The 27,468-nt window shown below is 42.5% G+C and overlaps 1 protein-coding gene across 2 annotated transcripts in view; it reads left to right on the forward strand.

Annotated features, from left to right (window-relative positions):
- The first annotated feature begins 3,518 nt into the window (after positions 1 to 3,518).
- LOC142759073 (cytochrome P450 2C14-like) overlaps positions 3,519 to 27,468 on the forward strand; it is a 60,355-nt gene continuing 36,405 nt past the window's right edge. Inside the window, exons 1-2 of one of the 2 annotated variants that reach the window (XM_075860921.1) lie at positions 3,519 to 3,605; positions 22,453 to 22,543. The gene's annotated coding sequence lies outside the window, so the exon portion shown is untranslated. The remainder of the gene's footprint in view (positions 3,606 to 22,452; positions 22,544 to 27,468) is intronic. The other variant, XM_075860922.1, reaches the window with a different exon arrangement.

The following is a 27,468-nucleotide window of genomic DNA, read 5'->3' on the forward strand; positions in this document are numbered from 1 at the left end:
TGACTCAGTAATGTGTCTGGCCCTCACGTGCCCGTATGCACTCCTGATAATGTCTGGGCATGTTACTGATGAAGGCTGTATCGGGGCATCAATGAGCTCCTGGAAAGTCTGTGGCGCAACTCGGCAGCGTCAGATGCACTTATTCATAATGTTACTGATGTTCTGAATTGGATTCACGTCTATGGAACGTGATGGACAATCATTGGCATCATTGCCTTTGTCATCCATGAACTGCCTACATGCTCGGGCCACATGAGGGCGGCCAACTAATCATGGTGTTCTCTGGCAAATGCCAATCAAGCTGCACAGTGCTGGACTGTGGGCACAGGCCCCACTACAGAACGTCTGTCACTCATGCCGCCCTTATGGAGTCTGTTTCTGACGGTTCAGAAACATGCAGACCAGTAGCCCACTAATGGTCATTTTGTAGGTCTCTGGCTGTGCTTCTATTCTTTCATGCTCCAAGCAGCAGAAACCTGATGGTTTGATACCCTACCATGGCCCTGTCTGTCTCTCCTCATGTAACTGCCCTGTGTCCTGCTATCTGCTTCATGCACTTCAGACTATGCTGGGAGACACAGCAAACCTTTTTCTGACAGCACGTATGGATGTGCCATCCCGGAGGAGTTGGACAACCTGTGCAATTTGTAAGGGCTGCAGGTATCGCCTTATGCTACCAGTAGTGACAAGGACACTTGCAAAACTAGAGAAGAATACCCTGTACCCAGGGGCCTAGTCTGGCAGATCCGTAGTGGGAAGGATGTTGGCTCCAGATTTACCTCCCGTTCCTGTTGCTGCGGCCATAGGCTTAGGAAGTGCAGAATGGCAAACTGGTGGAGACACCTCTCTCCTCTGCCGATCCTCTGGAGAGTGGGTAATGGATGAGAATATGAGAATTGTGCATGTTTATATAACGTGATAAAGAGATAAATGTTTTTGAAAGATAAGATAAAGGAAGGAACAGAGGGAAAAAAAGGAAAAATAAATAGGTAAGAGACTGCAGGTGAGAGTATAAAAGCCGCAACTTCTCCCACACAATGAATGTTTTATACTTATCTGAAGTTTAAGGTATATTTAGTTATTTATTGTGCTGGATGTTTGTATTCCTCTAGATCAGGGGTGGGGAACCTTTTTTCTGCCAAGGGCCATTTGTATATTTATAACATTATTCGCCGGCCATACAAAATTATCAACTTAAAAATTTGCCTCCTATATTTGGTCAAATATTTAATTAACTCACCCCTAATGTGATGGATAAAACTGCATCTCTTTGTTGAGGCGTGTAGTCTGAGTAGGCCGCGGCTCGTGGCAAATGCATTTAGGTCCTAACTAACTAATTTTAGGAGCAGGGGGACAGCGGATGGAGCCAAGTAGTGTCATTCATTACTAGTGAATTAGGCGGTGGCAGTCTGAGTGAGGTCGGTGCGTGCCGGCCCGGGTGTGGACCGGTCCAGTCACCTGACATGAGTCACTTGACCTCACGTCACTGTAGCAGTACATGGAGTGACTACGCCTCACATTGAGTGTACAATCCCATGAATATGAGGTCAGACTGCAGAATGCTGCATCCATGCTGGTGCCAGCTACTGCTCTAACAGAACTGTGCCCCTTGTAGGGTTGTCCTACAATTAAACAGGTCGTATAATTACAGTAAGTGGGAGTCCAAGCTCTGTGACTGCCATCATTACTGAGAACAGTGAATGGAAACTCTGCTCTTTCCAGTGGTTGCGCATGGCGTGAAATAGAGACTTGTGGCCCTTTGTTCCTTGTAATGATGGGGTGCTGTAGGGCCAGAACAAATGATTTTGCGGGTCTTATGCGGCCTGCGGGCCGGACGTTCTCCACCCCAGCTCTAGCTGAATAGTGCGAGCTCAGCAGTAACGAAGAAGCACAATACAACTACACAGGCGACAGGTAAGCCGAGTTCTCAAATACACAGGCGACAGGTGAGCCAACTTCTCATATACACAGGCGACAGGTGAGCCGACTTCTTCTCATATACATAGGCGACAGGTGAGCAGACTTCTTATATACATAGGAGACAGGTGAGCAGACGACTTCTTCTAAGGGAAAGGTAATATGAGATTTCTGTCAGGTAATAATAACCGTTTCATTGGCAATAGAAAAACATTTACAATTTATGGAATACACAAAGCCGGTGGCATGGGAATAGAGTTTGCAAGCACCAACACCTTCTATACTCCAACTAGGTACATAGGAAAGCAGAATTATAGAGAGGTAGTGCAATGCCCTCATGGTAGATGGGACCATCTCACTATATAAATATATCTTATAATGTATAGAGATACATACTGTGACATGTAAAGCCTTCAGTGTTTTGGTAGGGACCCAAGTGCAGGTATTTTGCCAAGGCTTAGGACGAGGGTCAGGACGAGGGATAGGTGGAGTAGGGCGCCATTGAGGTGGAGAACACAATTTCTAAGTATAAATAATTTTTTTTACATAGGTGAGGGGTACAGCCAATGGACTCCCCTCCTATGTGTGGAGATGGGGTGGAAGGAGATGTGGAGTATGTGTTATAAATAAGAACGCTAGGGTTTGGTTGGGAAGAGGGTTACAGGATGTAAGTCAATGGTTGTCCATCCAATAGCTATCGTGTTTAGGGATGGGGGGGCACTGAATCCGCTGCATTAAGCACCAAGAGAGCTTGTCCCGCCCCTGCTTAGGACATCCAGCTAGAAACCAGCACAAAATGTTTCCATTTGAAACATGAATGAGAAAAACAAAAGAACGATTAATGTGTCATCTATGGTGGACTGTAATACCTTGGGCCAAAGGAAATAACCCCAGGGCCAGAGCTCCCTCTCTTACCCATCGGCGGCCCGCAAATGTAATCGCAGGTCTCCGATGGGGTGTCACGGCATCCGGGGGCCTAATAACGGCCCCCAGGCCTGCCCTGGCTATATGACTATTAGGCCGTGCCAGAGGCATATGCTAATAGATTGCCGGTCAGTTTTACACTATACTAAGTATACCAAAGCATTATAGCAGCGATCTAAAAGATGGCATAGTGAAGTCCCCTAGTGGGACTAAAAAAATGAAGTAATAAAAGTCAAATAAAAATTATTAACAAAGGTTACAGTAAAAAAACTTTTTTTTATATAAATAGTGGTTTTATTTAGTAAAAAAGAAATAAAAGTACACATATGTTATCGCCGCGACCGTAATGACCCAAACAATAAAGTTGACATGTAATTCAAACCACAAGGTGAACGGCATAAAAAAAAAAAGCAAAAAACAATTGCGTTATTGCTATTTTTTTCCATTGCCCTCCAACAAAGTCATTATAAAAGTTAAACAATAAGTCCCATGTTCCCCCAAAAAAGTACCAATGAAAACTACATCTCGTCCCGCAAAAAACAAGCCCACATATCACTACTTTGACGAAAAATGAAAAAGTTATGGCTCTTGGAAGGCGACGATGCAAAAACAAAAAAAATTGCTTGGTCATTAGGGCCTAAAATAGGCTGGTCATAAGGGGTTAAAGTTCACAGGCACCTGCAGAAGGACGGGAGATACAAGTCTGACCAGCTCACGGTGTCACCACCATTACTACAACTCCCGGCAGAACTCACAGGTAGACGGTAAGATCTCAATCCCTTCATAGAAACTCTAGAGATTCTGACTATGACCTGCACATTGTAGGATTTACTTATTTTGAATGTATATTTGCAGATGTAGTGGAGCTGAGTTTGTCAGTGTAGCAGAGCTGGGTTTTTGGTTAACGTACTTCAGTGTGATTTCACCATGTGTTGTCTGTGGTTTTCCATAAGAGTAAGATTATCTATAACTCCATGTTAAGCCACAATGAACATTTACAAATGCTTCAATTACAAAATCAGTTCTGCTACATATGTACATTTCCAAGAGCGTTTACCACATGGCACACACTAAGAGCAAAAAGGTACACGTCAGTTTTTTTGCGTAAAAAAGTCACATTTTAACGCACTCCATAGCTGCCACTTTTTGAATGTATTGAGAAAAGGGGAGGGGTTTAGCAGAGGAGGCGCGGCCTCAAATAAAAGCGCAGATTTTCCATAATTTACGCCAGAAACTGGTGTGAGTTACTGCGCAAATCTACACCTGCTCATAGCAGGGGAAATAAGTCGCTTCCTAAAACATCCGTGTCCTATAGACACTTCTGGCAGTGGCTTATTTAGAATGGAATGGCTTTTAGTACAATGGAATAAAATACTATCGGATTGCTCCATTAGATTAATCAAATGGATCATTTTACATGAAGAGTTGAGTGATGTTAGAGTTGAGATCCAAAATTGGTCTCGAATGCACAGAAACTCCCGGCCCGGCCACCTCTCTTCTTTACAATAGATGTGAATAGGACAGTTCTCAGCCATGCGCAGTAGCCTGAGAGCGGTCCTATTTAGCTCCCAGCCTCCCCATTCCCTCTGCAATAGTTTTTATTACTGTTGACAGAGAATGTGTGCGCATCACCCAAGTTATGTGAGGATAGGGCTTCTCATTACTCATGTCTGCAAGGAATAGACCGTCCTGCCATGCTCTCTCTGTAGGGTCTCGTATTTGATGGTCCCGTAAGCTCCTATTGACCTTGACTCGTCATCTTGTGTTTTGTTTCCAGCTGATATTTTTTGCAATGATGAGAATATTGTTGGGAACTTGCTAAATACTAGGAATTTCTCATACCGGTGTAGAATGTGTACGAACACTGAACTGGAGAAAGAGGGGAGAGGACATTGTAATTTTACACAGGACATAGTGAATGATAACGACGGAGGAACGAGTAAACCTCCTGTTAGAAGTTATTTTGGCACTATGTTGTTATCCCAATGCTGCATGTGATACAGTACATCGGGAGCGTGCATGCTGATGCAAGTGGTGCTGTGATATATTTTTACAGCGCCATCTGCTGGTTATGTGAATCGAAAGGGCTTTGTACCGCCTACTCAAGCAGAAATTATAGTGAACGAGGTGCGGGACCATGCAGTCCTGTAGTGTAATTATGGGAGTAAGATCAAACAATGGAGGGGTGTAATATATTTATTTTTGATAGGGTATAAAAAAATAAAGAGGGAAGATGGGAATAACCCTTTATCTTTGTGACATATGCTATGAGCAAGAACACTTCTGTTCAAAACGCGTAAGCGTCGTCATGCCTAACCTATGCTTTGCTTTGGATTTTAATTATAATTTATAAATAAATGTATACTTTTTTATGGTTGTTCTGGAAGATTGATCCCCTTATTTCTCCTATTATAGATGGATGTTTCTTGTTAGCCTGCAAGCTCATCTGGTGAGCACATTTTGGCTATTTGCTATTTCTCCTTTACTAGTTGTATTTATGTACTGAGCTTGGTTCTGGTGCTGTATTTATGTACTGAGCTTGGTTCTGGTGCTGTATTTATGTACTGAGCTTAGTTCTGGTACTATATATGTGTGTGTGTGTGTGTGTATGTATGTATATATATATATATATATATATATATATATATATATATATATATATAATCTAATGAGTTTGGTTTTGGTGCTGTATTTATTTACTGAGCTTTGTTCTGGCGCTGCATATATGTACTGAGCTTTGTTCTGGTGCTGTAAATATGTAGTGAGCTTGTTTCTGGTGCTTTATATATGTACTGAGCTATTTTCTGGTGCTGTATTTATATACTGAGCTTGGTTCTAGTGTTGTATATACGTATTGAGCCTTGTTCTGGTGCTGTATTTATGTAGTGAGCTGGTTCTGGTGCTGTATTTATGTACTCAGGTTTGTTCTTGTTCTGTATTTATGTACTGAGCTTTTTTCTGGTGTTATATATATGTACTGAGCTTTGTTCAGGTGCTGTATTTATGTACTAAGCTTTGTTCTGGTGCAGTACATATGTACTGATCTTTGTTCTGGTTCTGTATTTATGTACTGAGCTTTGTTCCGGCGTTGTATATATGTACTGAGCTTGGTTCTGGTGTTGTATTTATGTATTAAGCTTGGTTCTGGTATGTCTGTTGTGAGCTTTGTTCTGGTGCTGTATTTATGTACTGAGCATTGGTCGGATAATTGCGCAGGGGAAAACAGCGAAGGGTCAGCAAAAACCAAGCCCTCATACGGCTACATTGACAAAAACATTTAGCAAGTTATGGCTCTTGGAATGTGACAGTGAAAATATTAAAAAAGGGTTAAAAGTGGCCACTACCAGCCAGCTCATAGAGACTGTGTATACTGAAAAATAAGAATTCTGATGCCTACAAGAATTGTCGTGGAGGGCTCTATGTTAGTTGCTGGATTGGGGGCCTTATCATAAATGAATTAATCCATAATGTAAGCAGCCTTAATCCGGCCCCTGGGGTCAGATCTAGCCATAGAAAATGACAAATAACTTAATGTGATATTCTTATGAACAACAGTACAGTTGCAAAGTGACAGCTCAGCAATAATATGGTGCATGCGACAAAGAGTAGGGCTGAGACCCATGTGATGAGTACAGAGCAGATTGAGTAATACATCTAGACAGGTAAAAGGTGAGCCAGGTTTATCCTCTAGAGGAAAGGTGACATGATATATGTATTAGGTAATAATAACTATGGGTAGAGGAAAGGTGAAGCATTCATTCTTTGTTTACATGGAATGCAGATATCAGTTTTTTTTCTTATTTTTAAAGGTACATTACAGGCAAAACTGATAGACGTTATTATTCCAAGTGCCGGCTCAGAGGAGGCTGAGCATAATTACTATCTTTGGCGTTCTTTGAATCCCTTTTATTTACATTACATAATATATCAAAAGTGTTGTACACAATAAATGCCTCAATAAATGCCACAAAGGTTGTACACAATAAATGTCACAAGAGATTACACGGAGACAGATTCCCAAAAAATCCTAATAAATAAGTAAAAACTAAACAATAAACCATCCCTCTTCTATTAACCATATTTTAGCCCCAAGTCCTAACCCAGACGGCATTACTCTTACATGATATATGTCAAACTAAAGGACAATTCAGGGAAACATAGTAATTCTATTTTAGGGTTTCTTTCTGTGATTAAATGAAATAGTCTGAAGTTTGAACTTTTTAAAAAAAAATTTACTCACTTACCTCCCTGTCTTGATGGTCACATATTTTTTTTTAACCGTACTTACTATTTATCTATATAACCTGTCAGAGTTGGTCTGACAGGTAGATAAATTTCCAAGTATACATATATATACATTCCAATATACTGCCGGAGAATAATCCAGACACACACTGTGTTTGGTGCATAATCTGGATTTCCTGCAAAACCATGAGTTTGAGGTTTATTTATAACTTTCGGCATTCAGTTAAAAAACGATCAACCAATCAGATAATCACAACAGTACGATACAGTGAAGGAAATAAGTATTTGATCCCTTGCTGATTTTGTAAGTTTGCCCACTGTCAAAGACATGAACAGTCTAGAATTTTTAGGCTAGGTTAATTTTACCAGTGAGAGATTATATTTAAAAAAACAGAAAATCACATTGTCAAAATTATATATATTTATTTGCATTGTGCACAGAGAAATAAGTATTTGATCCCCTACCAACCATTAAGAGTTCAGCCTCCTCCAGACCAGTTACACACTCCAAATCCACTTGGTGCCTGCATTAAAGACAGCTGTCTTAAATGGTCACCTGTATAAAAGACTCCTGTCCACAGACTCAATTAATCAGTCTGACTCTAACCTCTACAACATGGGCAAGACCAAAGAGCTTTCTAAGGATGTCAGCGACAAGATCATAGACCTGCACAAGGCTGGAATGGGCTACAAAAGCATAAGTAAGACGCTGGGTGAGAAGGAGACAACTGTTGGTGCAATAGTAAGAAAATGGAAGACATACAAAATGACTGTCAATCGACATCGATCTGGGGCTCCATGCAAAATCTCACCTCGTGGGGTATCCTTGATCCTGAGGAAGGTGAGAGCTCAGCCGAAAACATTAACTCAACTCGCTGTGTTTGGAGGAAGATAAATGCTGCCTATGACCCAAAGAACACCGTCCCCACTGTCAAGCATGGAGGTGGAAACTTTATGTTTTGGGGGTGTTTCTCTGCTAAGGGCACAGGACTACTTCACCGCATCAATGGGAGAATGGATGGAGCCATGTACCGTCAAATCCTGAGTGACAACCTCCTTCCCTCCACCAGGACATTAAAAATAGCTTGTGGCTGCGTCTTCCAGCACGACAATGACCCGAAACATACAACCAAGGCAACAAAGGAGTGGCTCAAAAAGAAGCACATTAAGGTCATGGAGTGGCCTAGCCAGTCTCCAGACCTTAATCCCATCGAAAACTTATGGAGGGAGCTGAAGATCCGAGTTGCCAAGCGACAGCCTCGAAATCTTAATGATTTACAGATGATCTGCAAAGAGGAGTGGGCCAAAATTCCATCTAACATGTGTGCAAACCTCATCATCAACTACAAAAAACATCTGACTGCTGTGCTTGCCAACAAGGGTTTTGCCACCAAGTATTAAGTCTTGTTAGCCAAAGGGATCAAATACTTATTTCTCTGTGCACAATGCAAATAAATATATATAATTTTGACAATGTGATTTTATTTTATTTTTTAAATATAATCTATCTCTCACTGGTAAAATTAACCTAGCCTAAAAATTCTAGACTGTTCATGTCTTTGACAGTGGGCAAACTTACAAAATCAGCAAGGGATCAAATACTTATTTCCTTCACTGTATATACATAACTTTTACTTAAAGTAAACGACTTAAATATGTCTAGACTATTACATGGTATTATTGTCATGAACAAATACACGGGTAACAGTGAGGTCCCTGTTCTTCCCAAACCTCTGTCCCTACCTACTTATATGACCCGATCTAAACGATGGCACACAACTGGGCGGCGTTCCCTAAACTCGTACAAGTGCAACTGACAAACAGACAAACAGATAAGACGGAGCCAGTACGAAACAACAAAGGGTCACTTAGAAAGTAGACTGAGGGAGAGGCAGGGCAATACATACAACGACACATACAGAGATGAAATACGGCACATACAACCCCATAGAAAATGCATACGGGAGCCATTCCATTCTCAGTTGCGCTGCTCCCACACAGACCAAAACGAAGCTCGTTCGTAGAGCGAAATCTGGTGCCATTTTCATGTGAAATCGGAAGCCGATGCCGGACAGTAAGATGACTACTTCCGGCTGCGGCTTCCGGCCATATGTTCAATGAAGCGAAGGCGCAAGGAAGAGGAGCGTAGACAATCGTATGTTCGTGTATATTATGTTCGTGTATGTTCGTGTGATACTGTCTGCTGAGCCCTGTATCTAATCCTCCTAGCACTGTGCGGTTGCTCAGAAAATGGCGGCAGACAGTGTAGGAGGTTTGAAGACATTCAAAACCCTCCTTCTCATGGCACTAGCCAGAAGAAGGGAGGAGGGATTGTGTGAGGACACTAGTGGAGAGTGTGTCCATCCCAAATTTGCAGCATACATCAATGAGTTTGCTTTACCACAGTGACCATGCTGCAATTTTGGGAACTGCTCCCTCTAGTGACCAGCACATTGAAATGTTATAAATTAGAATCTAATTTATAATATTTCCTGACTTGTGAAAAAATGAAGACCATGTGTAATCACTTAAATAAAAAGTGTTTAACTGATTTTTTTTTTATAATTTCTAGCGACACATTCCCTTAAAAGGATATTGTTTTACTGTAACTGGGACAACTCCTGGTTTTAAAGTCACTTTCACTAGGGTGACATTTAAAGTTCCCACATTAGTTTTACTTCTAACCCACAGAGAAGATGGTATTTCAGCCAATAACTTCTCAATTTCAATTTCATTCTGGTCATATGAACGGTCTTCTACTGCTATATGTCCAATTACAACAGTCAGAAAGTCTTCTGGAAGGGGACCTGCAAGTGTCATCCCCTTGGATCCATGGCGGATGACCGCTTGGACTGCTGACAATATGTCTGATCCCAGTAGGTTTACTGGGCATGTGTCTGAGACTAAAAGTTGTACACAGAGGTTTACAGTGTCCTCCAGTCGACTCTTGAGTGGTTTAATCTGTCTTAACGTATGTGTTACCCTTCCAAGTCCAGTCCCTGGTATTGTTACAGAAGTCACTAATTTGGGTGGCATGTCACGTTTTCTGATTTATTGTCTGGCTCCCCCCTGTGTCTACTATACATTTAAAGTCATCCCCTGTTGGTAATGTCCGTTTCACTACTACTTGTGGACCTGGTAGTGGGGAGATAATTATCACAGGGGACGACTTGGGTCTTCCGATTACCTAGTCTGAATCATTCCCGGCCCCTCAACTGCCTGGACTTGTATTTGAGCTGCTGGTCTGGTCATTCGTCCCTGACAGTCTCTCTTCATATGTCCCTGTCCCCCACATCCAAAGCTAAGTCCTTTCTTTCTATACTCTTCCACATTTATCCTTGGCCTTTGCCTAAATCCTGTCTTAGGTCAGCTGATGCTGTCATTCCTGGAGCTGTATTTACTGTAACCATTACAGGGATAGCTGATAGTCTGACTTTGCTCTGCTTTTTCTTTGGAGCCTGTTCTTCTATTCCCCGTACTATTGCCAGAGTCTGTTCTATTGGGGCATACATACATCCCGGTCTTACTTCTAGTAATTTTTGTCTAATCTCTGTCGGGGAGTCTGTTAATAAAACATGTTTTCATGATTCTAGCGTCTTGTCCTTTAGTCATGTCAAAGTCCTGGTCAGTAAATATGCCTGTACATCTAGCATGGTATTTATCTACTCTTTCATCTGGACCTTGGAACACTTCAGGCAATCCAAGTGACATATCATCATTCATCTGTCTGGCTAGGGCTTGTAGCCTTTCTATAAAGTTCTGACCTGATTCTCTAGTCTTTTGGTCTCCTGGAGGTGGCTGATTTGCTTGGTCATTATATAACACATTCTGCACACTGTTGGTAAAGGGCACTCCATGAGCTATAGTGCCACGACTTGCCAAATCACTCCAACTGGCATCAAAATTTTGTTGGATCCTGTGGAGCTGTCTACAAAATCCTATAGGATTTTTATAAGGGTCAGGCAGTTTATCTGCCATTACAAGCTGCTCACTCTAACTCCAAACCATATACCATATACCTGTCTGCTGCATCACCAGGCTGTGGCACTGTAGTGGTCTGTGTTATTGCTGGATATGCTGGGGCAGTGGGGGCTGATGCTTGTTGTACAATAACAATTCCTCATAAGGAGGTAATTCCCCAAGATCCCCATCCGTAACGATCTGTGTATACATGGGGTTCTTAGCACCACAATATAGGCAGAATTTAGAACCATCAGCCTTCCAGTCCCTGGTGCATTTGCACACCCAGGTATTAGATCTTAATGGTCTAGGCTTAGCTGGACTCATATTTTCTAGTACCTTCATTAGGGTATCTAACCTACTCTGGTAAACAGCGCTTTCTGTGTGGCTTTGACCGGAGAATTTTCTGTTGTTATCAAAAATAGTATTGAGGAGTCATCTGACTAAGCTGGCTTTTATTATTATAGATAAGGAGACAATATGACAGGTAGATTAGTCATCTACCAGCAAATGTCTGCCTCTACCCTGAAGGACAGAGTTTTTATACATATTCTGAGAAAGACATGTCCGGACTAGTTCTTAATACATTTTGCTTCATATATCACACTTGACACCTAAAGATTAAACTAATTGGAAGTTTAATCTCTGTCTGGAAATTCTAATCTCCCTTTTTAGGAATTCAGCTACCCCCTCCTCATATATAATATCAGTTATCTTAGCAATAAAACATACTAGACATTTTGTTAGTCCAGGCTTTTACAGATAAGATGGCATACACATGTTTAGTCTTCATTAGATAAAGTAATTATAAATGTAAAGCTTTCCTAACATTCCCCCCTGTTGTAAATGTATCAAGGAATGTTCTATGACACATCCAAAACAGATTCTCTTCTTAAGTTTTCACCAATTTTTTTAAACATCAAAATCTTGACAGTCATCATGGGGTGTTTTCAAGTCATCGTATATGTCCTCACTTTGAATCTCTTGGTACATTGTTTTAGTAATTGAGGTGTCAATGAGTCTCTGAATTAGTCCCCTTATGCAAGAAATGCAACAACACCCACGAGTTACAGTATGGCTGCCACTGTTGCTATGGAAATCAATAGACTGAATATGTGGTTACTCCATTTTCCAAACCATCCTTCAAGCCAATTAGTGAAGATGCCATTTATTCCGGAGTTTTCCGCAAACTCTTTCGACAGGGAATTGAGTCCTTCCAATGCCTCAGTAATACTACCATCAGGAGCTGTATTATTGGGAATAAAAGTACAACAGAAGATACCAAACATTTTGCAAACACGCCCTTTTTCTGCTAGTAACATATTCAGGGACATTCTATTTTGTAATTTCATTAAAGATATAGGTCCCAACTGATTTGCAATGCCCTTTATTGCATCTCTGGTATAATTAATAAATCTTTGTTGATTGTAATAAATATAATTAATCCAGTCAACATTCTTAATTATCATAGACCACCAGAAAAGTATAGACTCGAAACCTTATGCAATCTGATTTCGGGCCTTAAACTCATTTGGCACCCCTCAAGGTACTCCCATTTAATCTATGTATATTCTATAGACAAAGGAACCTCTAGGGATAGACCGCTTTACTTTCTTTCCTTGCCCATTCCTCAGAAAGCAGGTGTAGTTGCCTTGGTAAGCAACTACTAAGGGAGGGATTTCACCTCTCCTCACAGGTGGGTACAATAAAAAGAGTGTCTTTACATAATTTATCACCTGGATTATATGATGCATTATATAAAGATAACAAGCATTGCAAACCTTGTAGTTTCTCCTTATCTGATAGCCTCAAAGGTATAGTACCCAGATGTGGCCTAGCATTTGCACAAGCAATACAGTTATTTATTTTATTTTGGATTGCAGTGTATCCTATCCAGGCTAACCATTAATTTTTATCACTGTAACCTGTTTCTAATGCCAATTTATCTTCATAAGTGAAGTTGGCCAGATAGACTATCTTCGGGGCTAAAGGACTTTCAGTTGCATCCTTTTCCTTAACTTCAATAAAGAAATGCCCTATAGGGTTAGTACCTGAAACATCAGCTACTATAGCATATAGTCCCTCATCCTTTTTATTAGGATTCGGAAGGTCAGAAATAACTAGTTACAGTTGATGGAACTTGTACAGGGAGAGGTAGGTTTCTTAATAATAATTAACTCTTCTTTTAAAGAGGAATTAATGGCAGACATCATGGAACATCCATAATCATTATGGACTGTGGTCCATTTGGCCGAAGACCACGAAGAACATCTCCTTTTCCCTAGGGTATTTACATAGATAGTACAAATGTACTTATCTGAATATGCTAGTTTGTAAGCTATGTTTCTATCCGTACATTAGGCTCTAACCACAGCGCAAAAATCTATTTCATATGTTGCAATCTCACTTTCAGTGAAATTAAAATATTTAACTCTCCAAGCTAAGTCTTTAGGGAATCATACCCCTGACCCTGTTTCCCAGGGATCCCATATCTTAGGTTGACACACCTTGCACCCCCATAGGATACCTAGAATAAACATTTTGCCCTGTCTCCTCCCAGGCTCTGGATGTTTTCTTCACTGAAGTTTGAGACCAGTCACTTCTAACAAATTACCACCCTTTGTAATCAGTCTTTTATAGCCTAGGAGGATAGTGGCAGTTCCCTAACTACCTTACAGTATGATAAGCGTATCCAAGATGTACATTCGGCTATCTTTACGGCCGTAGGTGTGGTAAGCAGAACCTGATCTGGTCCTTCCCAACGAGGATGATGCCAGTGTTTTCGTTTTATAACTTCGATCAGGATCCAATTTCCTGGCTTCACAGGTTCAGGTATAGGGTCACCTCGAATACAATTAAAGATAGAAACTTCCTTGTTGGTTAGCATTTTTGCCATATATTGAGCAAGTGTAAAATCAGACTCTTCATCCATCTTAGAGAATGGATTTAACTGTGGTATTACAAATAGTCTACCGTACATAATTTCAAAAGGTGTCAAACCTGATGCTGTAGGAGCCACATGCATATTTAGGACTACTAATGGTAAACAATATACCCAATTCTTCCCAGTCTCTTCCATTCGCTTCTTGAGTTTGTGTTTTCGTATCCCATTGTGTCTTTCTACCAATCCTGCTGATTTTAATTCTATTTGTAAGTTCTGTGCTAGTAAGGACATGATGTTATTCACAAAGTGAGATCCTTTGTCGCTGTATATTTTCTCAGGTATCCCAAACCTAGGTATTATCACCTTTACCAATGCTTTAGCGACTGTGATAGCATCTGGGCTTGCTCTGGGGAGTACTTCTACCCATTTGGTAAATGCATAAATAATCACTAAAAAATATTTTTTCCCTTTGAGTTTTGCATGAGAACCAAGGTCAAAGATAACTAACTTTAATAAAATACGAAATCAGGATTAATATACTTGTCTTAAAGGAAGAATGTCTTTCTTATTCACTACATAAGAACAAGATGGGGTATCCAGACAAGATGGCTGCTGCACAAAATGAATTCATTTAAACATTATTTTAATCACTTTCACATTTCCCACTTTTTGTTTATTTGAGGACATTTTGTACCCAAGCCAGGTACTTAAAGGAGGGCTTATCCCCCTTACAGACTTTATTTTCTTAGCTTGCTCTATGGACATACTTGTCCTGCATGATGCCAAAAAGGTCTATACAGTGGCAACAGGCTGGGCCAACTACTTGGCAAATGCCCTCTTGGGCAGCGTTCAAAACAGCAAACAAATAATCTATAACTGTGTCCAATCTGTCACCCACTTTCTCTATATTATGAGCATTCTTTACTGCTAAACCTACTAATATTGGCAATAATCCAAACTTGTCCTGCCACGGTACATATTGGTCATAATTGTGTCGCACTGTCACTTACTGTCCTAATGGGACTTTTAGGGTATGTGCACACGCTAGCTGACTTTTATGTCTGAAATTACAGACTGTTTTCAGGAGAAAACAGCTGGGTCGTTTTAGACGTAAAAGCTCCTCCTCGCATCATGCGAGGCATCTTTGACGGCCGAACATTTGAGCTGTTCTTCATTGAATTCAATGAAGAACGGCTCAAATTAAGTTTCAAAGAAGTGTCCTGCACTTCTTTGACGAGGCAGTCATTTTACGCGTCGTCGTTTGACAGCTGTCATCGCGTAAATTACTGGTCGTCGGCAAGGTACGTCGGCAAACTCATTCAAATGAATGGGCAGATGTTTGCCGATGTATTGTAGCCGTATTTTCAGACGTAAATCGAGGCATAATACGCCTCGTTTACGCCTGAAAATAGGTCTTGTGAACCCAGCCTTACACCTGCAGATATGACCGGTCATGGGCAGCATCTATCCGAAACCTAAAGACACGCAGATAACATAACCTCCGGGCTCTCATTGCTGCCATGTACTTCTTACTTATGAGTGACAACAACCAGAGACCTTCACCTCATAACTCCTTATAAAACACCCCAAGTTGTTATTCTCAATAAACATTACACACACAGCTCTGCTATGTACACTTTATTTAGACGAACGTGTAATACGTCCGTACAACGCGTGTGATTTTCACGCGCCTCGCACGGACCTGTGTTAGTCAATGGGGCCGTTCAGACAGTCCGTGATTTTCACGCAGCGTGTGTCCGCTGCGTGAAACACACGACATGTCCTATATTTGTGCGCTCAAAAAACGTGGCGTTTTGCATGCGCAAAAGGCACTTAACAGCTGCGTGTGTCATCAGTGCATGATGCGCGGCTGCGTGCTTTTCGCGCAGCCGCCATCATTATGACACTCCGTTTGGATGTTTGTAAACAGAAAAGCACGTGGTGCTTTTCTGTTTACATTCAGAGTTTGACAGCTGTTGCGCGAATCACGCAGTTCGCACGGAAGTGCTTCCGTGCGACCTGCATGGTTTTCACGCACCCATTGACTACAATGGGTGCGTGATGCGCGAACAGCGCACAAAGAAAGGACATGTCGTGACTTTTACACAACGCACTTGCGCTGCGCAAAATTCACGCACTGTCTGCACTGCCCCATAGACTAATATAGGTGCGTACGACACGCGTGAAAAGCACTTCTATCTGCACATTACACACACAGCTCTGCTATGTGCACATTACACACAAAGCTCTGCTATTTATACATTACACACACAGCTCTGCTATGTGCACTTTACACACACAGCCCTGCTATTTACACATTACACACACAGCTCTGCTATTTAGACTTTACACACACAGCTCTGCTATGTGCACATTACACACACAGCCCTGCTATGTGCATATTACACACAAAGCTCTGCTATTTACACATTACACACACAGCTCTGCTATTTACACATTACACACACAGCTCTACTATGTACACATTACACACACAGCCCTGCTATGTACACCTTACACACACAGCTCTGCTATTTAGACTTTACACACACAGTTCTGCTATGTGCAAATTACACACACAGCTCTGCTATGTGCACATTACACACAAAGCTCTGCTATTTACACATTACACACACAGCTCTGCTATGTGCACATTACACACACAGCTCTGCTATTTACACATTACACACACAGCTCTGCTATTTAGACTTTACAAACACAGCTCTGCTATGTGCACATTACACACACAGCTCTAATATGTGCACATTACACACAAAGCTCTGCTATTTACACATTACACACACCGCTCTACTATGTGCACTTTACACACACAGCTCTGCTATTTACACATTACACACACAGCTCTACTATGTACACATTACACACACAACTCTGCTATGTACACATTACATGGGTGTTTTTTTGGAGATAAGGTAGAACATAGGGAGGTTCCTCTCCGTCATACTATTCCACAGATGCCGGCGTAATATAGTGTGGACCTGCGCACGCGCAGTCAATAAGGAGCCGTTCTTTGCTCTCTTTGGAAACAGCAGACGCTTGATATGCACAGTGGAGTATATAGGCGCATGCGCAATGGGAATCTTAGGACGCTGAGTGTTAGATGAGTACCGAGTACTTTGTGCAGATATGTTGAGTGCCGATCCACACATTTTTAATAAGGTTTTCTCACAAGGAACAAGTGGAGATGTTTATAAATGTTATTATGGATGTATTTATTTTTTGAAACACTTTGTTTACATGAAATGATGTACAGGAAATGATGTCACGTATTTTGTACTATATAAAGTGTGCACTGAATCTATGTAACCGTGCTTGATAAAGACCCATTCATGGATTGAAACGTTGCAAGTGTTTTTATGCTTGGTGAATAAATCAAATACACTTCTTTGGATTATCTTGATATGCCACACACCATGTCCCCTGCGTTGGGGTTTTACCATAACCCAAATTTCACTCAACTACGGAAGTTCCAAACTACAGGGACACAATATGGATCTTGTCAGACCACCTTTAATTGGCAGACAATATCACCGAACTAAACCTTACTACTTGACGTCACATTTTGCTTCTATAGTCTAGCAGTCAGAGATTAGTAACTCAAGCACAGGCATAGAAATGTACAATGGAGAAATACTCTTATAGATACAAAGGATCAAACCATCAGACAGTACACAAACATTCCCTGCTTCACTTTCTACCAACTCCTGCTACTGAATGTAAAACAGAGCATTAAATTAGCGGACCTTTTATGGGATTCAGAGACTTTTACCGTCCCTCATAGCAGACAGTTCAGGAGTGACCTTTCACTTGCCTTATACATTTACACACCTTTCAAGGGTCCTTCTATTACCCATTCACTGTATTGTTAGTGAGAGAACAGTCCACAAATCCACATCACAAGAGAACACAACATAGAAGTATAGTAGAAAACACTTATAACCCCAACAGAAAAGATGCAGAACTTATGTATACAAAACAAGACATACATACACTTCTATCTTACTTTGCTCAATTGTTAACCCGCTAACTCACTCCTGATCATGTGCGCAATAATAGCCAAAACATGGACGTGCAAGAGTGCTGTCCAGATTCGCGGACGGGAGTGGTTACCCACCACTTGACACACAGAGTTTATAATAAAGTGTCTCAACTTAGATCCATGTTCTGGTGTAAGTGTATAAAACACAGAGAGACTATACTATATACTTCCGTTCATTCAAACAGCAAACATACAGTTAGTATAACAATATTACATATTTTACAATACTACACATATTTTTACAATATTACATATATTTTACAATCTGTAATATAAACCAAAATCTTCATAAGAAGATTGGACATCAAATCATTAATTACAGCAGTTTATATAGCCAATATGACGTATGCACACCAGGAGACAGAGAGACTAAGTGTACAATACCACTGGCACATATCTATATAATATAATGCGGTAAAGATAAAGGTTAATTTATTATATATAATGGTTAGTTGAACAGATGGAATTCCTGTGACTCCCTGTCTGGTAATTCACACAATAGAATCAGTATAGCTTCTGTTCTCCCACAAGACACGTCATCATTCTCCACATTGATACATCAGCAAAAAGTTTTATTTCTTAATTTTTCCCTATCATTCCTCTCTCTGATAATCACCATTATCACAATACTAATCATAATAGTAGATATATTGTGGGTTATCTCTTCGTGGTATATCGAACGTCTATAATATATTGTTTTGTGTATACTATCTAAGTATATGTCACCACATGGTATTTTCACCAAAGTCACAGTATAAACAGAAAACTCACACCAATATTCACAATAAAAATGCGGATCAGTCATATACTTAATGTTCCTGGGTGTTTTACCAGTATTTTTTTTTTACTAATTTGTTCTGGTAACAATTTTACCTAGGACCATTCATAATTGGACTCGCTTATAGACACAGGGTTTTATTTATTTAACTTTCATACATTCATTCTGCATAATCAAAGAGTCTCATATATGTTTCATATCATACATTCACAGAAGCAAAAACCTATATACATCATTACCTTACACAGCACAATTCAGACACTTACAAAGACATACAGTTGTTCCCTTCATATCTCAATCATTCAATGCTTTTAATCACCGTATTGAACTTTATACAACAAATAATCTTAATACTCTATAATCCTTAATCTATAGGAGATCCTCCAAATCGCCAAGTACTTTATCTTTTACATGCTGAACGGAGTTATTTATTGCCTGTAGCCTTCTCACACAGGCTATGGACTTCTAACCTCGAGAACCGTTATTCTCAGGTTTTTATATTAAGACCTGTGCTTAATATAACTAAGACCCAGTCTTAGTACCTAAGATCCAATTTAGTTTTTTATCACATAACCTTATAACATCTAAATATGAAAAATAATAAAAACATATATAAACAAAATTATATTACCTTTATTCAGATGAAAACTCAAATCCTCTCATTCTCCTTACTACGTTGTTTTAGAATACTTCACTCCACCTTGTCCGTCCCATCAGACTGGCCTCTGTTTAACAGCAATTCAGCCGGAGGTCTTTGAATTCAGTGAGTTCATTGAATAACCCACTCCGTGCACGGTATACAGTCTTTTGAGAGAACGAGGATCCGGAGGTATTGGATTTCCGGTTCGAAGAACCAAATGGCAGGAGAATTTTTTATCAAAAATAGTATCAAGGAGTCATCTGAATAAACTGGCTTTTATTCTTATCGATAAGGAGAAAATATGACAGGTAGATCAGTCATCCACCACCAAATGTCTGCCTCTAACCTGAATGACAGAGTTTTTATACATATTCTGAGAAAGACATGTCCGGACTAGTTCTTAATACATTTTGCTTCATATATCACATTTGACACCTAAAGATTAAATTAATTGGAAGTTTAATCTCTGTCTCGAAATTCTAGTTTCCCTTTTTAGGCATTCAGCTACCCCCTCCTCATATATAATATCCGTTATCTTAACAGTAAAACATATTAGACATTTTGTTAGTCCAGGCTTTTACATATAAGCTTGCATACACATTTTTAGTCTTCATTAGATAAAGTAATCCTAGCAGGCTTCATAATCTCTCTCCTGTCTTCCTGTCTGCAAGGTACAATCTGATACATCCCCAACTGTCAAATCCTGACATTTCACACATACAATTGCATCCTGGTGGTTACAATGTCCACATACTCCACACTCCCATCCACGCTCTCCCTGTCTCTTTTGCTCAGGGGTTCTTGGTAAAGAAGGGTACAGAGCAGGAATGGGACTAGTTATTTCTCTTGTTAGGAACGGGTTGTTAACAGGTTTAGGAGAGGTCACCGGCTGTGGAGAAGTCACAGGAAAAGTTGACTTCCTTTGTCACTCAATAATCAGCCTCCCACGTCAAAACTGCTGCCAATAGGTTGCTATGTCAGCTGGGAACCTAAAAAAGGCCCCCAAGTCTGTCATAACTAAGTTCCATTAGGTCCCTTCATCTCCTTAGTACAGAGCTGCATGGCCTTCGTGCATTACCATACATTCTCCATGGGACCGGAGACACGTCCGGAGATATATTTTGTACATATGGAGTCCACCGAAGCAGGCCTTGATATTTCTTCTCTTGGATTCATACAGAATCCCTAGTAGTATGGACAAAAGTATTGGGACACCTACATATTACACCTACAAGAAGTTTTATGGCATCCTATTCTGAAACCATAGTCATTAATATGGGGTCGATCCCCCCTTTGCAGTAATACAGCTTCCACTCATGTTCTACAAGATTTCGGAGTGCCTGTGGGAATTTTTGCTCATTAATCCAGAAGAGCATTTGTGGTGTTATCTCCATTTTAGTTCATCCCAAAGGTGTTGGATGGGGTTGAGGTTTGGATTCTGTGTGGTTAGTCAAGTTCTTCCACCCCAAACTCACCAAATCAACCAACCAACCATGTCTTTATGGACCTTGTGCACTGGGGCACAGTTTTGAGGAACAGAAAAGGACCGAACCCCAAACTGTTCCCACTAAGTTGGAAGCTACAATTGTTCTAAATGTCTTGTGTGTTGAAGTATTAAGATCTCCTGTTACTGGAACTAAGATGCCGACCTCTGAAAAACAACCCCATAGCTTTATCCCTCCACCAGACCTTACAGCTGGCACAGTGCAGTCAGACAGGTAACGTTCTCCTTACATTCACCAAACCCAGACTTTATAATCAGACTGCCAGTGTAATGACGGGGTAGGGAGACAGACAGGTGAGCCCTAACTTACCCGCCACTCTGTCCCTGCCTACTTGCACAGCCTGTCCTAGGCGACGGCTTACAACTGGGCGACGGTCCCTACGCTCAATATGTGTACGACAGACAAACAGACAAGGGTACACAGAAGCTAAGGGAAATGGGGCAGTTGCCCACGGCAACACCGTGAGCAACAGGAGTAGTGAACGAGCCGAGTCATACCAGGAGTGTACGAGGTACCAAACGCAGAGCAGGAGCGTAGTCAGTAAAGCCAGGGTCAAAATGAAGCAAGGTCAATAATAATAGCAGGAGCAGCAGAGCCAGGAAACAGGAAAGAATCACAGGCAAAGACAAGCAGGAGGGTGAGGGCGGGAGCTTGAACCATCTGCCCAGGCTGTGATAGGATCTCCCACTCCTGAGCCTACCAGCCTGAGTGGTAGCAGATCGAGTCACTCTATCAGACCTAGGAGCAGGTGCAGACTGATTAACCACGGGCGTCGACACAGAAGCTGTGTCTGGCAGATCCTTTACAGCCAGATAGAGAAGCGTCACTCCACAGAACACGTGTCCACTGCTCCATACTCCAGTGGCGGCGGCTTTACACCACTCCACCTGACGCTTGGCATGAAGCTCGTGGGCACAGTTTTTATGCGGATGTTAATATCAGAGGAGGTTTCGACTCTGCAGTTATCGAGTCAGCAGAGCGTTGGCGACTTTTCTGCACTATACGCCTCAGCACTCGGCACCCCCGCTTTGTAACTTTACGTGGTCTGCACTTCGTGGCTGAGTTTCTGCGGTTTCTTCCACTTTACAATAATACCACTCACAGATGATGGCGTAATATCTAGGAGGGAAGAAATGTTAGGAACTGACTTGTTACAGCAGTGGCGTTCTACTACAGGACCGCACTGGAAGTCAGTGATCTCTTTACAATGACCCATTATATCACAAATGTTTGTAAAGTTTTATAGTATAGTAAAGAAAAAATAATAAAAATAATTTTCAGATTAAACATTAAATGTGCTCCATTTTTTTCTATTTTTAATTAATAATAAAAATAAATGACATATTGTTATTCCCTGTAGAATGAGAATTATTTTCTGCTGCATCCTGAAAGGGTTAAGCTATAGAAAGATCCGCTGAAATATTGCAGTTAGTCGCTGACACATTTCCTCAGGTGTTTACTGCAGTTTATAGCTGGGTGGAGTAATGCTCCATAAATAAAATTTTAACTCTTGTTATTGCGTTGTTTACATAATCTCAGAGCTAAAGAGCGGAGGATTCAGCGTGTGAGGACAGAGGGTCGGAGACTCCACCGATCGCCTGTATCTGCTGAACTCTCCGCGCTGCACAAAGTAAGACACAACGTTCTTATAACTTTTTCGCAAACCTGACTAAATGTTTTCTTTACTCAATTTATATTTACTTCTGTTTTATGATTTGTATTTTCTCCCATATTATAGATACTGATCAATATTTTTTTCAGTCTTTTTTAATTTGGGAGGTAAATATGGGATAATTCCCCCTTACTGTAAATTATAAGCATATTACAAGTCACCAAGTTCTGTGACCGTATAAAAGCACACGGCTGCAGGCTGAATACATTTCTACAGGTCACGTTGGGTGGTGGCTTTTAATCTTCGATATAATATAAAGTAGTTGGTATATTAGTCCTTATAATACACACCTCAGCTGCTGCAGGTCATTTATGATGTTTTGCAGCAGCTGAGATGTGTACTGTAGTGTTCTGCATCATCAAAGGTATGAATTGCGATGTTCTGTAGCAGCTGAGGTGTCTATTATGAGGTTTTGCAGCAGCTGAAGTGTATTTTATGAGGCTCTGTTGCAGATTGTAAGGGGGTGATGTTGAAACTGAACTGTCTGCCTAGTGCAGAACCCATGTTTGTTGGTACCTGCGCTCTGTGTTCCCTCCTGTGTGAGGTGATGTTTACACCTGAGTGCTATCTGTTGCATGCCTGCCATGTTATGTGCAGCCACTAGGGGTCACTGCTGTATGAGTGACATAGAGATGAGTGACACACACACACACACACACACACACACACACACACACGTGTGTGTTTTTGTGTGTGTAGGACAGAGGGAAGTGAGAGAGGACTGCTGCAGCTTGGTAGGGAGAGAGTGTGGTCTTCCACCACCTGAGCCTGGCAAGAAGCTGCAGGATGGAGGTCCTCCCTACAAGAGAGGGACTGTGGGGAAACAATGAGATTACCCTGTGAGTAGTAGAAGACGCCTAGGAGGAATTAGAAAGTGGCGTCCATGTTGGAGTATGCCCCAGGAGAGATAAGTGGGGATATGTCTATTGCTTGTACTCCTGCATTATTGAGAAGAGACCTGTCAATGGGTGAATTAATGTAAAGCAACTGCAATTATTTCGAGTGGCCCTTAAAGAGACGGTACCCGATTCAAAGACTTGGACTTAGAACTGTGTGAGCATCACTCCGTGGCCTGGTACCATTCTCTGAGTGTTGTGTGCAGCTGAGGGTGTCGGGATCTGTGAAGGTAGTGGCGTAGCAGCTATCGTGACCCACAGAGGAGCAGAGCATTTCTTCAAAGTGACTGGTGCACCCTAGGCGTAGCAGGGCAGGCTGTGGGTAGAGGGTAGCCCCTCAGCGACCAGTAGTGGCATGGTGTGAACAGGCTCTGGAGGATGCAGTCACTTTGGCGCAGCCCGACTTGGTTAGAGCTCCTGCAAAGTGGAAAGCCCAATCCCGGTTTAGGACCGCTCGTATTTGACCGGTGGGTGGGATAACTTGCTCCTTTATTACTAAACCTTAAAAAAATACTCAGAGACATATGTTGGATATACTTTGGCCAAGGCGATTTATTAAATACAACCTCTCTCTGTACATCCGTACAGATACCCCCCCAAAAAAACGTTAGCCAGCCATATAACATAACCTATTATCCAAATCAATCATAAATGAACATAAATGAATATAATTAACATCAAATTAAAATTTTTACCAGAAAGGGGATGGTCTTCATGCCCCACTCAGTTTATATTTGAGTGAGAATGCGCTCAGACTCCCATTTTTCAGCCTACCACACCCCCCATGCTGACTAACCCCGGTCAAGAGCCAGCCGTATGACACCTCATGCCGGCTGCACTCCCGCAACCAACGCCAAGGCCTCTTCTAAGCCGTCCTGCAGCCCGACGTTGAATATGTCCAAGTCAACGTCCGTCAGATGCAACCCATGTGGATGGAACAATCCAGATGTCCCACCTTCCTCAGACGGTGACGCACCACAACACCCCCAAGGAGACGCACAAAAGAAACCATCTCCTTGTTAGCCTTCCCACGGGACCGGCATAATGGCCCAAAGTCCCTGGCGTATCTCCACATTTTCCTTGGTACCATCTCCAACCACTCCAACCGAACTCCAGGAAACATTCCCAGCAGGCGGACCACAATCCTCTTCATGGTTCGAAGCAAGTCCCCCTGCATCCTCTGTCCCAGATCGTTGCCTCCAATGTGTAACACCAATATCTTCGGATGGCCAACCATTCTTGCCAGACGAATCACTTAGTTCACTACATCATCCCACCGAAGACCCCTGTAGCGGAACCAACGTAAGTCCAACTATTCCATTGGAAACCCAAGCCTCTCTCCATTTCGCCTTACTCCAGCCCTCCGATGAGCCCAGTAGATAAACGCGTGACCAACAATCCACACCACATTCGGGAGGAGCCTGCAACAAAAGCAAAGTCACCCGCCATCAAGCAAAATGCCCCCCACAATCACACCACTACCCCACTAAACCCAAGGAGTCCACACCCGTCCAGGCCTAACATACTGCCTGCATGCTCCGGACTTCCATATGCCCACTCGCTTTACCCCCCACACTCCAAGCCCCAGGCGAGCAGCCTACGTAACCTCCCCTACCCTAAAGGAATGTGTGCCAAATTCTGTTTCCTTGCCCCCCAATCTACCAATACCCTTTCTGAGTACCGCTTAAAATTGGTAACACGACAGTGGGGCACCATCCTCATGAACGAAGAGCGGACCCGTGAGAGCAACCCCACAAGCCCGCAGGAAAGCCTTTAAAAATGGCCACCGGGCAGATCTGGGAAACAGAGATGACCGACAGCACCACCGCCACCCATTTCTGAAGTTGATCAGTTTTTGACCCCCGTAATTATATTCTAACTACCCCCTCACCCCTAGACACGTCTTCCATCCTTATATCCCAGGGCGGGTCTTACTGCCACTAGCCGATTCCCCATAAAAGCCCCAAACAAGGCCCAATAAAAAACTAACGAAAACAACTCCACCTCATAGCCTGACAGACAAATCCCATTCAAGCCCCCAAACAAACTACCCAATAGATCCGCCGTAATTGGCCGCCTGGTGTCCACCGACTTCTTTTGGTTCTTCAACCCTTTCAGGGCCTGCCGTATTCGAAATCCTTTGGTCACGTCATCCCATCCCACCAATTTAAAGTGGAATGCCAGGGCTGACAGATTCCGTTCCACACCAGACGCCGACACCCCCAATTCAACCAAGTGTACCACAAAACCATCAAGAGCCTCTTCGAGAGACTCCAGCTGTCTTTCAGAACTCCCAAACTGAATTCGCCACGCCACAAATGCACCCCAGACCTTGCCATAACATTTCCAAGTAGACGGCACCAAAGAATTCCGCACCAGTTCGTCCATCACGGCATGACCACGAACCATAGGCAGGGAGGGAATGAGCATCTGACCTCCTCGGCTTCTGGCGCCACCTCCCGGAAGCGCGCCCGCTGAAAACGGGAGAGGGCGTCAGCTGCAACGTTCAAAACCCCGGGTACATGTTTTGCCCGGAAAAGCACATTCAAACGTAAACATTGCAACACCAACACCCTCAACAAACTCACCACCGGGTCACAACCAGAAGACAAATTATTAATCGCATGCACCACCCCCATGTTGTCAGACAGAAACACCACCCGCCTATTCCTGAATTCCTCCTCCCAAACATGCACCACCACCAGAATCGGAAACAGCTCCAAGAAGGTCAAATTCCTCAGCAACGAAGAACCAGACCAAGACAAGGGCCATTTCGCTGCAAGCCACCTAGCAGAGCACCAAAGCCCACACTACCGGACGAATCCGTCTGAAGGCCCAACTCCACAGAATCCAGCAAACTCGCTTGAAAAACCAAAACACTGTTTAAAGAAACCAAAAAATTGTCCCACACTTGGAGATCCTTCAGGTGAGCCTTGGTTATTCGTACATAATGATGGGGAGCCACCACTCTCGAGGTCGTCATGCACAAACGTCTGCTAAAAATCCTACCCATCGGAATGACTCGGCAAGCAAAATTCAACTTACCCAAAACCGATTGAAGGGACTGCAGCTTCACTTTCTTGAGACCCTGAAGTTTTGCTACCTCGGATCTGAGATCAGACAGCTTATCGTCCGGCAACCGACAAACACCAGCCACCAAATCCATTTCCAATCCCAGAAAAGTCAAACACGATACAGGCCCCACCGTTTTGTCCTCTGCCATGGGAATGCCAAACGTCCGAGCAACTGCCATCAGCGTGTCCAGAATGTGACGACATATTGCGCATCCCGCTGGCCCCACACACAAGAAAGCATCAAGGTAATGAATGATGCTATCACAACTTGACGATTCCTTCACCACGCACTCCACAAATGTGCTAAACTCCTCCAAGTAGGAGCATAATGACGCACATCCCATTGGCAGGCATAAATCCACAAAATAATCCCCTTAATAAGGGAGAAGACGAAATGCGGAAGCCATGTCGGCCTTTGCCAGCCTCACGAACCATATCAACGGCCCGATCAAAGGAAGCATACGACACCAAACATAGATCCTTATTTATGTCGTCGTTGACCGAAGCCCCCTTGGGGAAGGAATGATGATGAATCATCCGAAGCTTCCCTGGTTCTTTCTTTGGAACCACCCCCAAAGGGGACACCCTCAACCCCACCAAAGGAGGGCATGAAAAGGGGCCCGCCATCCTACCCAGAGCCACCTTGCGCTCAGCTTGTCTCTGACCACATCCGGTAATTGAACCGCCGATTTTAGATTACCCGAACACCCGGAATCTAACCGCCACCACTACCAGGAATCCGAAAACCCACCGAAAACCATTCCTGCAATAGCTTAGCATGTCACCTGTTACCACACCAGCCTAGCCACGGCAGCATCACGCCGAGGTTCACCGACATTTTCCCCTTCGCCAAACTCCCCTGGCCGTTTGCCGGAGCGCATAAAGCATCTGGAGAAGGGGTGCGAACCTCCGC

The sequence above is a fragment of the Rhinoderma darwinii genome, chromosome 4, assembly GCF_050947455.1.
Source record: "Rhinoderma darwinii isolate aRhiDar2 chromosome 4, aRhiDar2.hap1, whole genome shotgun sequence".
Classification (NCBI taxonomy): Eukaryota; Metazoa; Chordata; class Amphibia; order Anura; family Rhinodermatidae; genus Rhinoderma; species Rhinoderma darwinii.